This window comes from Ambystoma mexicanum, chromosome 13 (assembly GCF_040938575.1).
Source record: "Ambystoma mexicanum isolate Mex_15411 chromosome 13, UKY_AmexF1_1, whole genome shotgun sequence".
NCBI lineage: Eukaryota > Metazoa > Chordata > Amphibia > Caudata > Ambystomatidae > Ambystoma > Ambystoma mexicanum.
The window spans coordinates 391,667,799-391,682,068 of NC_090938.1; the positions used below are offsets into that span (position 1 = coordinate 391,667,799).

The 14,270-nt window shown below is 46.7% G+C and overlaps 2 protein-coding genes across 3 annotated transcripts in view; one reads left to right on the forward strand and one right to left on the reverse strand.

Moving 5' to 3' along the window:
- The window catches only part of THTPA (thiamine triphosphatase), a 1,084,607-nt gene that overhangs the window by 329,184 nt on the left and 741,153 nt on the right, over positions 1-14,270 (reverse strand). Inside the window, exon 1 of one of the 2 annotated variants that reach the window (XM_069633961.1) lies at positions 1,274-1,534. The exons of the other annotated variant lie outside the window; for it this stretch is intronic. The gene's annotated coding sequence lies outside the window, so the exon portion shown is untranslated. Of the gene's footprint in view, positions 1-1,273; positions 1,535-14,270 lie in introns of those variants that run through there. 2 annotated transcript variants of the gene reach the window in all.
- ZFHX2 (zinc finger homeobox 2) overlaps positions 1,604-14,270 on the forward strand; it is a 394,460-nt gene continuing 381,793 nt past the window's right edge. Inside the window, exon 1 of the mRNA XM_069633958.1 lies at positions 1,604-1,947. The gene's annotated coding sequence lies outside the window, so the exon portion shown is untranslated. The remainder of the gene's footprint in view (positions 1,948-14,270) is intronic.

Below are 14,270 nucleotides of genomic sequence, written 5' to 3' on the forward strand. Positions count from 1 at the left end.
GGTGTTAAACCACTTCAAGTTCACTACACGCCAGTACGCCGTTTCCGGCTTTTCAGTGACAAACAAAAGCGCTGCTTTTCTGAGCACCTGCTGAGGTCATCGGTGCCAAGAGACCCGTCTCACATAGTGAGCGCTATACAAAGGGGATAAGCCAGTCAAGGCAACACACTGAGACAGAAACCGGATAGACGCCCGCCACCGCGCACGCAGGGCGAAGCCGGCCTGGGTACAACCCTGCGCCGCGGCCAAACGTGGCACGTCGTGGGTTTACAAAACAAGTCAAGATGTCCATGCCAAGCAAACGCAGGACTCACTTTACCTCTGTTTTATTGAAGATTCGCGGCGGTTTCTTCTGGCGATTGTTTTCCGTCCGCTTCTCTTGTGAGTTTGAATGTCACGTGTCCGCCGCCTTACTTCTGTGGAGGCCGTTACTTCTGTGGAGGCCGTTACTTCTGTGGAGGCGGCTGTCAGTAACTCGTCGAGCCTGCCATCCTTGCTGACCTCAATGACGGTGCGGTCAAAGATGCTTTCGAGGAGGCGGTTACCCTGGTTACGAGTGATGCGGCCGGCCGGTGATGAGCACGCGGGGTGGATGCCATCACTCACGGTCAGAAGTGATGCGGTGCAGACTGTGTCCTCATAACTCACCATGAAGTCCGGAGCGGGTCACTGACTTTTTAAGTTCGCAATGCGCGCTGTCGGCCAAGCATTGGCAAAGTCATCGGCGATGAGGGGGTCTGACCGGCGATGCGACGACATCCTCAGCAGGTCCCAGAGGCTGCCGTCTGCCTTGACACATGTGACGTTATTATGCTTGATGTTCGTGCCGGAGCATTTCTAGGACTTTAGCCTGTACCGTTCAAATTCGACTATTTTTGGAGGGGTTAGGTCAATAATTTTAATTCCAGCCACAATATTTCCACAATATTTCTATCACTTCACCTGCGACCTTTTGCAGTAGCCAGGGCTCAAGTGGAGGGTGCCGGCGGGTGGACGGAGACCCACCACTTTTTTTCTGGGGGGCACCTTAATATGCTCATTTCTGGTGAGGCCACATTCAATTGGTATGTTAATGAGCCATCACCCCCAACCCCTACACTTTTTTCAGGACTTTGAAGGGGTCAATCCTAAAAAAATAACATACAAATTAAATGTGGCATCACCAGAAATTAGCATAGGAAGACAGTAGCAAAGCTAATATTAACCTCCCCCCTTTACAAAAAGTTTTTTTTAAAACGTGAAAACGAGCGCATCTGCCAATAAAACTGTTTACCTCAGGAATGTAGAATCTGCGTCGTCCCTGTGAGCTGAGGTGCATCACCAGGAAGGAACCGAACAGCTTTGGTCCCTGACGGAGTATTTCACAGAGCGTGACCTATAGGGGTAGGCAGGGTAGGACCCCCAGCACTTCCCTGAGCTCTGAGCCTCGACTCCCCCTCGCGCGTGGCGACGCGGAGGGGGAGCGCCGGTCGGGCGTCCGTTGGAGAGACTCCATCCCCCAGCATGCCGCGCGTGCGCGCGCGCCGCCAGCACCTGCTCAGTACGCCAGAGGCCGGCCCTGTGCGTGTGCCAGCGCGCGCGAGAGAGAGAGAGCGCGTGCGAGCGAGCGCTCAAGAGCGCCTATTGATTTATTCTATTGTGCCGGGGAGAGAGCGCCGGGCTGTGAATGAGTCCTCGCCGGAGAGGGGGGGGAAGCAGGGATCTCCACTCGTGTCAATCGATGGAGAAAGCCTCTCGTCGCCGCCGGAACGCCGCCGCGCCGGCCTCGGCGCATTGATTATTCCAATACCAGTGCCCCCCCCCCCTCCAATCTCTCCTCCATCATCCCTCTCGAGAAAGAGAGAGGCGAAGAAGTGAGCGAGAGCGAGCGAGCGCGCGGGGGCGCAGCTGAGAGACCGCCTCCTCGTCTGGCAGTCTCCACCACGGTCACCCTACTCCAGCGCGGCCGTAAGTACCATTGATTTTTCTGTCCTCGCTCCGGATTTTTCTCCTGTGCGGTCGCGCGCGCGCCCTCCGCATCTGGCTGCGAAGGCAGAGAGACAGCTGGATGGAGGGGGCAGAGAGAGGGGCGTGGGGGGGGCGTTAGAGGCGCTTGAAAGGTGGAGGTTAGAGGCAGCTGGACTCAGACGTTAGACGCAGAAGAGACAAGATGTGGCTAGAGGAAGAAGCAGCAATAGAGAGTTGGCTGCAGAAGACACAAGGAATGGGGGGGGGCGGGGTTGTTACAGGCGGTCGGATGCAGAGGCAGGAGATGCTGGGACACAGTGTGCTTCAGGGGGCTGAATGGCGGGGACTAGACCATCGTCCAGCGGAGAGGGTTGCCCTTTAGAGGGGGAAGAGCTGGGGGTTTGAGATGGTCGCGCTGAAATGGTGAAGTCCAATGCAGATGGCACCGATGGTTGGACTAAGGGCGCTAGAGCCGGACGGAGGGAAGGCTCCGGAGGCGGTCGGATGCAGGGCTTTGGGGTTAGGGACGATCGGACGTGTTATAGCAATATAACGCATGTCCTGCATTATGCATGCATCTGCACCGTGCGCCGTCACTCCGTCTGTCTACCCCGGGGAATATCCCGTACAGAACAATGTATGGAAATATATACATATTTATGAGCCGAACCATATGCGTGCTGCTGAGGGATATTGTCTATTCGTGTACATATCTGCATTATGCAGCTGCTCGTGAGCCAACACAAAGCTAAGGTCAGGACGCACTCCATGAAACCCTCTTCCCAATATAAGAATAATAGACACGTCCATCCATAGAAATATGAATACATCTTTAGATATGGTTTTATTTATATAGGTATGTTGGTGTAAATATATGTATGTATAATATACAGAGGTTCTCTTCTGACAAAGGTATATGCTTGCGTGTGTATGTGTATACGCAATTATACGTGTGTGTTTGTGTGTGTGGAAGTGGACCAGTCCCCAGCTCAGATCTGTTTATGTTGTATTTATGCCTCTGCGCCTCCATATTTGCAGTCTGTGTGTGTGCACGGGGCAGCAATTCTGCGGCCCTGCACGAGGTGGGGGCAGAAAGGGGCGGTGTAAGGTTGAAATTGAAGGTTAACCATTTCCACTGTGGACGCAGCATCTCTGCAAGGATATAGTGTTTTTCAATCTAATATCTCAAGGCGATGCAGAGGGAGATCCAAAAGCGCCAATGGATTTGATGAAGGACAGACTGCAAACATGCAGGTTTCTTGGTAGCTTCTAGGTGATAATTACTTATTTTGATCCCCCCATTTTCCCTAATATCTGTCATGCCCTCCTTTCGAATCAGCCAGTCATGAACAGTGCCGCGGTCATTGCAATACGCTGTTGTAGTAATGGTGGCATGCGGCTTATGGCAGGAGGGTACAGACAGATGGCTTCAGTCGTTTTGATTAGAGGCGATGGTGGGGTTTGAAAGCAGTACCCCAAATAGAATTGTTCACCTAAAAATTGTGGCCAAATGTGGAACCACCCTCTCCTCTTGCCGCAATATTGTCCAAGACAATGGAATCCTCATTGAGGTAACTTTCTCAAGAGCGTAGGCCGGGAGTGTGAAAAATGAGCCCCTTTGTTATTGCCATGGATAATATGGTTATCCTTGCAGGCTCCATCACCATCATCAGATATTCCCATCTGTTAAACATAGGGCCTTCGCGCAAACCGGCGAGCCTACCTAGAGCCGCTCATAGGACTGCAGGCGTCCATATTTCAATGGCGTTCTCCTCGCGAGGCCGGGCGTACCAGCGTCCTCCATTTTTCATCTACTTGTATAGTTTTCTTTCTCTTTGACTTGTCTGTACATTTTCTTCAGGATATTTGTCCTCTCTCATGCTTGTACCTTTTTATATTTTATCAACATGGCTCTACCTCTCCTAGGCTCCTTCTCTGTTTTGCTATCTAACTTTCTTTCTACCCTCTGGATCTTTCTGCGCTTTCTTCCTGTCGTCTCTTTACTTCGCTCCCTTTCGGTATATCTGTATCTTGCTCTCAGTCTATATATCTTTTGCCTTTCGTTCACTCCTCTACCTGTCGTTCCCTGCTCATCTGTTGCTCTCCACACTCCATTTCTATTGCTTTCTACCTGTCTCCTCCTCACCCTGAATGTCCGTCTGTCTCCTCCATTTCTGGTCCTTCTTCTATCTTTGGCAGAATGGATCCTAGGTACGATAACCAAGGAAGTTGGCAGGACCCCTGCGTGTAGTTCAACACACGAAATTGCTTGTAATTATACAACTATTCTACATAGGTTCATGGTGATAGTTTCTCGGCTTTTCTTATATGAATTTTTCTTGACAATTGTAAAATTCAAAAGAACCTGTTTATTTTCAAAGACACAGGCAGTTCATGGCTTGTCCAATGCATTTCAGTCTTCAGGCTATCTTTGGGGACCCAATTCTGAAAAGTAAATAAAATAATCTCTCTAATCAAATACCTTGTCTGTGTGCGGTCTGGTCTGTCGGCTACAGACCACATACTTCATCTAAAATGTATTCAAAGAATTCTTATAGTTACTAACTGGTGCAATCTCTTTCCTTCTTTTATCTCTATCATTACTCTTCTGATGTCTTTCCAAATCTGTGTATCTACAGAATGGCCTTTTTTCTCCCTTTCCATATGTCTTTCTCTTGCTCCAGTGATTCACAGTTCTTCATTTTAGCTACACATCCCTTGCTGTCCTTGCATTCTTTCTGTCGCTCAGTTCCCTCATGTGTCTACTTAAATGTCTTTATCACCTTTTATTGCTCCTTCTCTTCTGCCTCTAGCTCTCTCCTTGGTCTTTCTCTCGTTCATTGTGGTTTTCTCAACCAACCATTTGTTCACTTTCGACCGTACATCTTTCTCACTCCTTCTTGAGTGGCACTTCGCGCTCTTTTCCTGTGTCTCCCTCTCTTCTGCCTTTCTCTGTCCTTCTAGATATTATTTTCTCAAGTCTTCGCTCTATATTGCTTTCTTTCTTTTATTTGATCGGCCTCCCCTCTCGCCATTCTTTCTGCCATTCTTCGGTTCTTTTTGAACTCCCGCCCTCCACTCTTTATGCTGATGTTGTATTTATTTGCTCAGTTACAGAAAGACCCAAGGTCAATTGTGCTCTATTTTCTACTAAGCTCACAATGCATTAGAAAATGTAAAACAACTGGAATTTCAAAGGTTTGAATTTCATATATACCCCTGTCCCCAAATAGCACAATGACAGATGTCCCTAACCATCAACTTCCTATTATTTCACTTAAACGCTCTGTGCCCCCCCCTCCCAACCCCAATCACGAACAGCTACTGTAGTCTGGATGTAATGTTGAAAGAGCTGCGCAAGGATTCCTAATGGAGCCTTTTTCCACATTGCAACTTTGAGCACTTTGGCACACAGAGTCGTGCCATTGAGGGTTATCACTTCTCTTTCTGGGGTGACTTTATGGTTTGGCTCCTGTTATGTGGCTCCACTGATCTCTGGTAACCCCAGCTATGGCCCTTCTGTACACTTATCCTGGGAGGCCAACTGGACACCATCGTATTGACCTCCATATAAGACACTCTTTCAAGATGCCTCACACCCCATTGAACGCAATTTATAACACAACATAGTATCACATGCAAGCCTGTTATAATACAATCACCCTGTTCAGCAATATCTTCAAAACCTTGGGCCTGCTACTTGCTCAGGACATGCTAACTGTCCCATGATCGAGAAAGTATGTTACACACCCTAGGGAGTGTGTTGCGTGCCTCTGATCTAAATGGTCCCTATTTCTAATGTCGAAAGTAGTCCTCCCACACCACTGCAGTCCAGGTGCCTCATAATCTGCACCTAATGATATATGATAGTTTAAGTAGCGCCTATACACAATGTTTCAAAGCGCTTCAAGGGAAGGGAGGAAACAAGGGAACATACAATGACATTCTTACAGGCCATGAACAGTAAGGATGTGAAATTAACTATCGTACTCGGCCTGACGACAGTGGTCCAGGGGTATGTGTTTGTTTCAAACCGGGCCCAGGGGTTTGAGGCATTCTCACACGGGATGGATGAATTTGATATACAGATGGCCATTCACTTTAAAATGTGGTACTGACTTTTCTTTTTTACTTGAATGTATTTTTTTTTGTAACCTGGTAGCTTTCAAAATGCAGTAATACAAGTTCAGATACAAAGCTGTGATCTACATGTGTCCTGTTGTATTAGAAATAGTGTTAAAGGGGAGAGCAACATCTTCCAAGAGTGTGTTTGTTGCTCACGCCGGGGCAGCACGCCCCTCTAAGCCTCCATGCTACCGGCAAGTCTCTCCCCATCACCCAGTCTCCCATCACTTTAGTTCACCTGATCGCCTCTCTTTGACCCAGTTTTGATGTATAGGCCTCTGCTGTCTTGCATGATGTCCAAAGTGAAGTGTGCTCTTCGGCCTCTCTGTGGAACGGGGCCTCTCCCACTCTTCCTCCAGTGCCCTTTTAAATCGGGATAAAACACTGCCAGCTGCCCAGGGCGCCGCCGCTATGCTCGGAGCGTTCCTCACGCACAGCACACTTCACATCCGGCAAGTATCAAACACCGGCAAGTATCAAACAACGTGACTTGTACTTTGTCTGTTCATTATCTTGGCCTAGAGGCATCACTCGGCACTAACCCACATTAAACCCGAATGGGAACAAAGAGACAGAGAATCATTAGAGAGGCGCAGGAGGAGAAGGGGAAACTACAAAGGGAGGAAAGAGGGGAGGAAACTACAGAGAACAAGGTGGAGAAACGAAAGGAGAGGTTTTCGGTAACTACAGGAAGCAGAAAGAGAAAAGTAGAGAGAACGATCAAAGCGGCAGAGAAGAAATAGTGAAGGAAGTGGATGGGAACTACAAGCAGGAAAGTGGTGGAGAAATGAAAAGAATGAGGAAACTACAGGAAGCAGAAAGAGAGGGAGCAACAATATAGTCAGAGAAGAGATGGAGAAAGTACATAGACCATGAAAGGGGCAAAGCAGCAATAGTGAGAGAAAGTGACGGGGGACCACAGAGAGCAGAAAGAGATGAGGAAAGTACAGATATATAAGCGAAGCAAGGGATGGGGAAACTACTGGGAGTAGAAAGAGGTGGAGCAACGATACAGACAGAGAAGAGATGAAGCAAGTGGAGAGAACGATAAAAGGGGCAGCTAAGCAATAGTGAGAAGAAGATAATAGGTAACTACAAAGAGGAAAGAGATGGAGAAATTAAACGATACGGATGCAGAAACTACAGGAAGAGATGGAGCAAAGATACAGACAGAACAGAGATGAAGCAAGTGGAGAGAACGATCAAAGGGGCAGAGAAGCAATAGCGAGGAGAAGGTGATGGGGGACTACAAAGAGGGCAGAGATGGAGAAAGTACAGAGAAAGTCGTGGAGAAACAAAATGAATGGGGAAACTACGGGGAGCAAAAGAGATTGCACAACGATACGGACAAAATAGATGGAGAAAGTACAGAAAACAATGGAAGGGGCAAAAAAGCAATAGGGAGGAGTATGAGATGGGGCAACTACAAAAAGAGGAACAAGATGGTGGAACTCCAGGGAAAGATGTAAGAGGCAGAGAAACAACGGGGAAGGGGAAACTACAACTAGATGAAAAAGATGGAGCAACAATACAGACGGAGAAAAGATGGAGAATATACAGAAAACGATAAAAGGGAAAGAGAAGCAATAGAATGGAGAAGGTAATGGGGAACTAACTACAAAGAGGGGAAAGAGATGGAGCAATGATAGGGACAGATTGTGCCATTACAGAGAACAATGAAAGGGACAGAGAAGTAACAGCAAAGGAAAATGGTGGAGAAAACACAGCACAATGAGAAAGATAGAGAATTTAGAGAAAGAGGCAGAAAAATGACAGAAAGGAACTGGATGGGGAAACAGCAAGAAGAAAGAGACAGTGGAGAGGTAAGGACAAAGAAGAAAGGGAGTAGCAATTTGGTTGGGAAAGAGCAGGACCAAGTGAGGAAAGGCATGGAGAACCATGAAAGAGAAAAAGAGGGAGCAGCTGTTCAAACAGAAAAGATAATAAGAAACAGAGAAAGAGAGAGTAACACTTAAAGAAACAGGCAGGTGAAAAGATAGAGTAACAGGCCATATGAATATGTCACAGAGACACAGCAGAGAGTGGAAAGACATGGAGAATTGACAGGGTGAAAAAAGATGGAGCACAACTCAAAGAGCAGAGAAACTATAGAGAGTGGTAGAAAATGGAGAACCGAGAGAGTGGCAGAAAATGGAGAACCGATAGAGAGGAAAAATATGGAGCACATCTTAAAGTAGAGAGCAGAGAAACTACAGAGTAGGGTAGTACCCATGGAGCACCACCAGAGAGGAAAAAGATGTAGCAAAATTCAAAGTAAAGAGCCAGAGAAAGTAAAGCGAGGGGTAGAAAATGGAGAACCACCAGAGAGAAAAAAGATGGAACACAATTCAAAGTAAAGAGCCAGAGAAACCACAGAGAGAAAACTGGAAAAAGATGTAGCAAAACTCATAGTAAGTAGAAACTACAGAGAGGGGTAGAAGATGGAGGACCAACTCAGACAGAATCTAGATGGAGTAAAAACAGAGAAAGCCTGCTGCAACAGCGAAGAGTGTACTCTCATTATCCGTTTGTCACACTAGCACCCTGAAGCAATTCCTTCATATGGAGATGTGCAAACAAGTCCTAAATAAGATGTGTATGTATAGCTAGTGAGAGTGTAGAATGCAATGAAGACATGGAAGGTAGAAGAAAAGACAGAGGGAAGTATTAGAGGAAAGGCAGTGGAAAGAGAAATATTACAGAGGCGGTAACAACAGGGAAAACATAGGAAGGAGTTGGAGAAACAAAGGCGAGGAAAGAGATTGCTAATGAAGGAGGCAGAGAAATAGAAGGAAATACATGGAGATATGGCAGGGAGTTTTTGTTATTGTTTTACTGAATGCTTTTTGCGTGTGTGTATATATATATATATATATATATATATATATTCAAGGAAAAAACTTTAGTTGAAGTGCAGTTAAGGTGAGTAAACTTAAAGCAACAAAACCCTTAAAATTCAGCGCATTGGGAAACTCAGAAAAGGCTCAACTCGGCGTGTTCCTGTTGATCTCCCCCATAATGCCGTATCTACTATAATGCCATTTTGTATGGCATTGTGAATTCCTTCTCTTATAATATACATGTGCTCTTGGGCTTTGCAACGGGAACGCGCCCAGTAAAGCCTGTCCTGAGTTTCCCAATGCACTGAATTTCAAGGGTTTTGTTGCGTTAAGTTTACTCACTTTAACGGCACTTCAACTAACGTTTTTTCCCTTGAATTTCAATGGTTTTGTTATACAAACACGCTTTGTCATGCCCACTTTATAATTTTCAGCGACATTGTCCTTGGCCTTCGGCCATGCCCACTGTTTATTTTTCAGCAGCATTGGCCGTGGCCTTTGCTGTGCCTACTGTATATTTTTCAGCGCCACGGCCTTCAGTTGTGCCCAACTGTATATTTTTCGGCACCACTGGCCATGGCCAGTGGGCACGGCCACCAGATAATATAGAAGTAGGACTGTACATTTGAGCCAAGTCACCTATTACACAACACCATCTGATAGACATTGAGTTCATCTCCATTTCTAGGCCACATCAGCAAGGCATTGTGGGTATCCAAATTAGTCCAACTGCAAGCCTTTTCTCCAGGAAATTCTCATTGTCTTAGATGGCAGTGCTACTTTATACATAGCTTAATCAACCCAAGACAAACATTTTGCAAGGGTGTCACAAACCTTTTGGGGGACACCTATATCATACCAATAAAGTGTATCTATTCTTGGCTCAGCCAGTGGGGCTGATCCACCGGCTACAATTGCTGCAGAATTTGGCAGCCAGGGTGGCCACTAACAATCCTTACGGCGTCCATATTATTCCAGTCCTATGTTCCCTCCACTGGCTTCCTGTCGCCAGGCGTATAGAATTTAAGACCCAGGCGTATAGAATTTAAGACCCTTTGTTTATTTCATCGGGCCTTCTATCACCAAGGTGCAGATTATCTATGGGACAAATTCTCGCCATATTTTCCAACCCGAACTCTTCAATCAGCAAATGCCTGCTTGATTTCTATTCCTAGAGTTCGCCTATCAAGAGGGCCGCGCCTTTTCCGTGGTGGCTGCCAAACTATGTAATACACTTCCTTTTGTCTTGAGAGGTAACCCGAACCATCTGCAATTCAGGCATCTCTTGAAAATGCTCCTCTTCGGAAGTATAATGGACTGTGTAGTTGTGCTTGATGCTTTAGCGTCAAGATGCCTTTGGGCCTAAGAGCACTCTATAAAACCTTTTAACATAGCATAGCAAATTTACTAATAGTAAATGAGAAAAGAAAGATGGAGAAATAACGGAGAATAACGTTTTCGTACAGTGCATTTGTTCACCCGCTGGGGACATTTCGGTGCTTTAGTGACCCAGTCTTGCACTCCGGGGTTAGATTATTTTCCAGGATGGTTGACAACAGGTGTCTTATGAGTTGCTTCCTGAACCTATAGTGAGGAGAAATACTTTTGAGGTGCATACTGGCAGTAAGCTCCAATGTGTCTTCATTTTCGGTAGAGCTGCGGTTAATTAAAGGACAGGAGGGGGCTCTCAGGGACATAGCGTTAGGGTTTCTTTATGTGAAGAGCAAGGCTTGCTCATGTCCTGCACGTTGTACAATACACAACACCGTGACCTGAACCCTCTGAGCCACAGGAAGCCAGAGAAGCGAAGGTAGAGCCTGTGGCGACCAAGTGCGATTGGGTGAGAAGTACGGAAAAACAATGGCGAGTAGAAAAGACAGACCAACAACTGAGGCAAAAGAGACAGTGAAGCGACAGCTTCGAGAGGTGGAGAAATGAGAGAGCAAAGGGGATTAAGATACGCGAGCAGGTGGAGAAAAAGAGAGAAGAGGGAAAGCGGCAGAAAAAAGACAAGGAGAGAAAAAGAGACAAGGAAACAGGCGCAGAAACTACAGAGCAGAGACATGAAGGAGAGAGCTCTAGAAACAAGTTAGAGAAAAGAGATGGAGAAATTACAAGAGCGTAAAAGGATACAAGGACCGATAGGAAAGATAATTAAATGGCAGTGGAAATATAAACTGCAGAGAGGAAAAAGACAAAGGAAAGTGTGCACTAGGAAGAGATGGAGAAATAGAGACATGAAAGAGATGAACAAACTACAAAAAGAAGCGGTGAGGGGAAGAGAGGGCTGTGGGAAGAGTAGGGATAGGAAGAGATGTAGAAACAAAGACAGAAAAGAGATAAATAAACAACAGAGAAGGAAGAGGTGCAAGGAAGAGAGAGAGGCTAGGATGGAAAAATAGGATAGGATGTAACTATAGAGAAAGAGGTGAGGGGAAGAGGGGGGCTAGGATGGGAAGAGGGGGGCACATGGAGGGAAGAGATGAAATAGGAAGGGAATAGAGGGGATAGTGAGACATGTAGAAACAAAGACAGGAAATAGATAAATAAACAACAGAGAAGGAAGTGACACAGGGAAGAGAGGCTAGGATGGGAAGGGAGGTGCTAGAGAAAGATTGAGAAATAGAGATAGGAAAGAGATGAACAAACTACCGAGAGAGGAAAAAGGCAGAGGAAAGAGTGTGCTAGGAAGAGATGCAGAAAGAGAAACAGAAACGAGATGAATAAACTACAGAGAAAGAAGAGGCGCGGGGAAGGGGGGTCTAGAATGGGAAGAGAGGGCCTGGAGAGATGGGTAGGGACAGGAAACATGAATAAACTACAGAGAAAGAAGAGGCATGGGGAGGGGAGGTCTAGAATGGGAAGAGAGGGCCTGGAGAGATGGGTAGGGACAGGAAACATGAATAAACTACAGAGAAAGAAGAGGCGAGGGGAGGGGGGGTCTAGAATGGGAAGAGAGGGCTTGGGAGAGATGGGTAGGGACAGGAAAGATGAATAAACTACAGAGAAACAAGAGGCGAGAGGAAGAGGGGGTCTAGGATGGGAAGAGGGGCTTGGAGGGATGGACAGGGATAGGAAAGAGATGAATAAACTATAGAGAAAGAAGAGGCGATGGGAAGGGGGGTCTACGATGGGAAGAGAGGGGATGAGGTTTAGAAACTCGCCAGGCGTGGGGGGGGGCGAGTGGCGGGCACGGCGCAGAAGTTAGAGACTCCCTCGGTGCGCCAGAGAGGATGTGAGGTGAGAAGCTCAGGCGCGCTGCCTGCCGCAGTTGGACTCTATTCCGATGCCCATATTTCGTGGCCTGGACAGGTTGTCGACACTTCAGTCCTTTAACATTACTTTATAAACCCATTCTATCGATTTTTCCATCCTTCTTCCCGCACTCTCCAGCCCCTCCCACCTCGCTCCGTCCATCCTCTTGGGCCTCGAGCATCGCCTCCCCTCACTCCTGGGAATAGTGCTGAGTGCACGACAGCTCACTGCAGAGATGTGCAGGAAAGCACCACCGCTCACAGGGGACCAGTGGCGTATAATTCACCACTGCCCACAAGGGGCAAGTGGTATATAATTCACCACCGCTCAGGGGGTAAGTGGTGTATAATTCACCACTGCCCACAGGGGGCAAGCGGCGTATAATTCACCACCGCCCACAGGGGGCAAGTGCTGTATAATTCACCACCGCCCACAGGGGGCCAGTGGCGTATAATTCACCACCGCCCGCTCAGAGGGGGCAAGTGCTGTATAATTCACCACCGCTCACAGAGGGCAAGTGCTGTATAATTCACCACTGTCCACAAGGGGCAAGTGCTGTATAATTTACCACCGCTCACAGGGGGCAAGTGGCGTATAATTAACCACCGTTCACACGGGGCAAGTGGTGTATAATTCACCACAGCTCACAGGTGACAAGTGGCGTATAATTCACCACTATCCATACAGGGCAAGTGGTGTATATATAATTCACCACCTCTCACAGGTGGGGACGCCTTGAAATGTGTAAAACTAAAAGGAAACTGGTTTCCCCTATTTTTGCACTCAACACCTGTGAGTGACCTAATTATTTGATCAAGAAACACATAAAGTGACATATCTATAGGAAAAAATATACTCTTTTAATCCAAATGTATCATATACAAATTATAACCAGACTCATAAAATACAAATGGGGCAAATTATACACTCTACAAAATACTCATCAATATGACTGGGGGTTAGTAGTGGGCGACCTATACCCCAATACTCTGACATCACATAAATAATGTCAGTGCTCTGGTATCCAGGTTTGTTGGTATAGTACATGATCATCGGAAATTCGCCTGATACAAGTCAAGTGGTCACTCCAATTCTAACAGTTCTTGGTATTTAAAGATGAAAAAGAGAAACAAGACTTATAATGCAGTCTTGTCGTCGTCGACACGTGTTTCGGCCTTAGGCACAAAGTGCCTTTCCCCTCGTGCTTGCGTCACTTGTCAATAGGGCCTCATCAGGACGTGGACTCAAGAACCCTGAGGTCGAGTTCTAAGACACTAAAAAACACAAACCAAAACCAAAAAGAATGTAACTTTTGTCCATGCCTCACTGTCATGTAGGCATACAGACTGAAAGGTGAAAAAAGTGTGCTGACCTGAATTATTAGTCCAGGACGTGCTAGGATGTACTGATTCCAAGCATATGGATCATCATTGCTTTTAGAGGAGTGCTGGAACACTTTCACTCTCTAAAAAAAAAAAACACCAGGACAGTTAAGTATTACTATCTCTGACCCTTTTTAATGTATTTCTGCCATGATTATCAAATTAACGCAAACCAAACCAAAATGGATGTCCCACAGGGGGCAAGTGGCGTATAATTGACCACTGTTCACACAGGGCAAGTGGAGTATAATTCACCACTGCCCACATGGGGCAAGTGGCGTATGATTCACCACCACTTGCTCACATGACATGCAGCGGCTAACCCTGCGGGCGCTCAACATCCCCACGCCTTTGCTTCCCAAGGGATTTGCCCTAGTGAGTCTGGAGGCTGAAGACATGTAGAAGGGGGCGTATGCCTGCTGCTCCGGTGTTTGGGCTTCGGAAGCCCTCTAGGGACATGGAGTGGGCCCTCAACACCCCTTGCTTCTATCGATCGATTAGCGTATTTCTTCTTTATTCAGATTGTCTCAGTGATGATTATTCATAATCAGGTATTTCTTAGATTCAGAGAGAATCTTATTCTCAAAAGCCAGTATCGTAGGACTGACCATGGAAGCTATGGGTAAGAACGTTGACGGTGGTTTCAAGCCCCTCGTATTTTCCTTTCGTATAATGGGTGTATCAGAGGTGCAGAAAAAAAATGTAACTGAACAGACTGGGA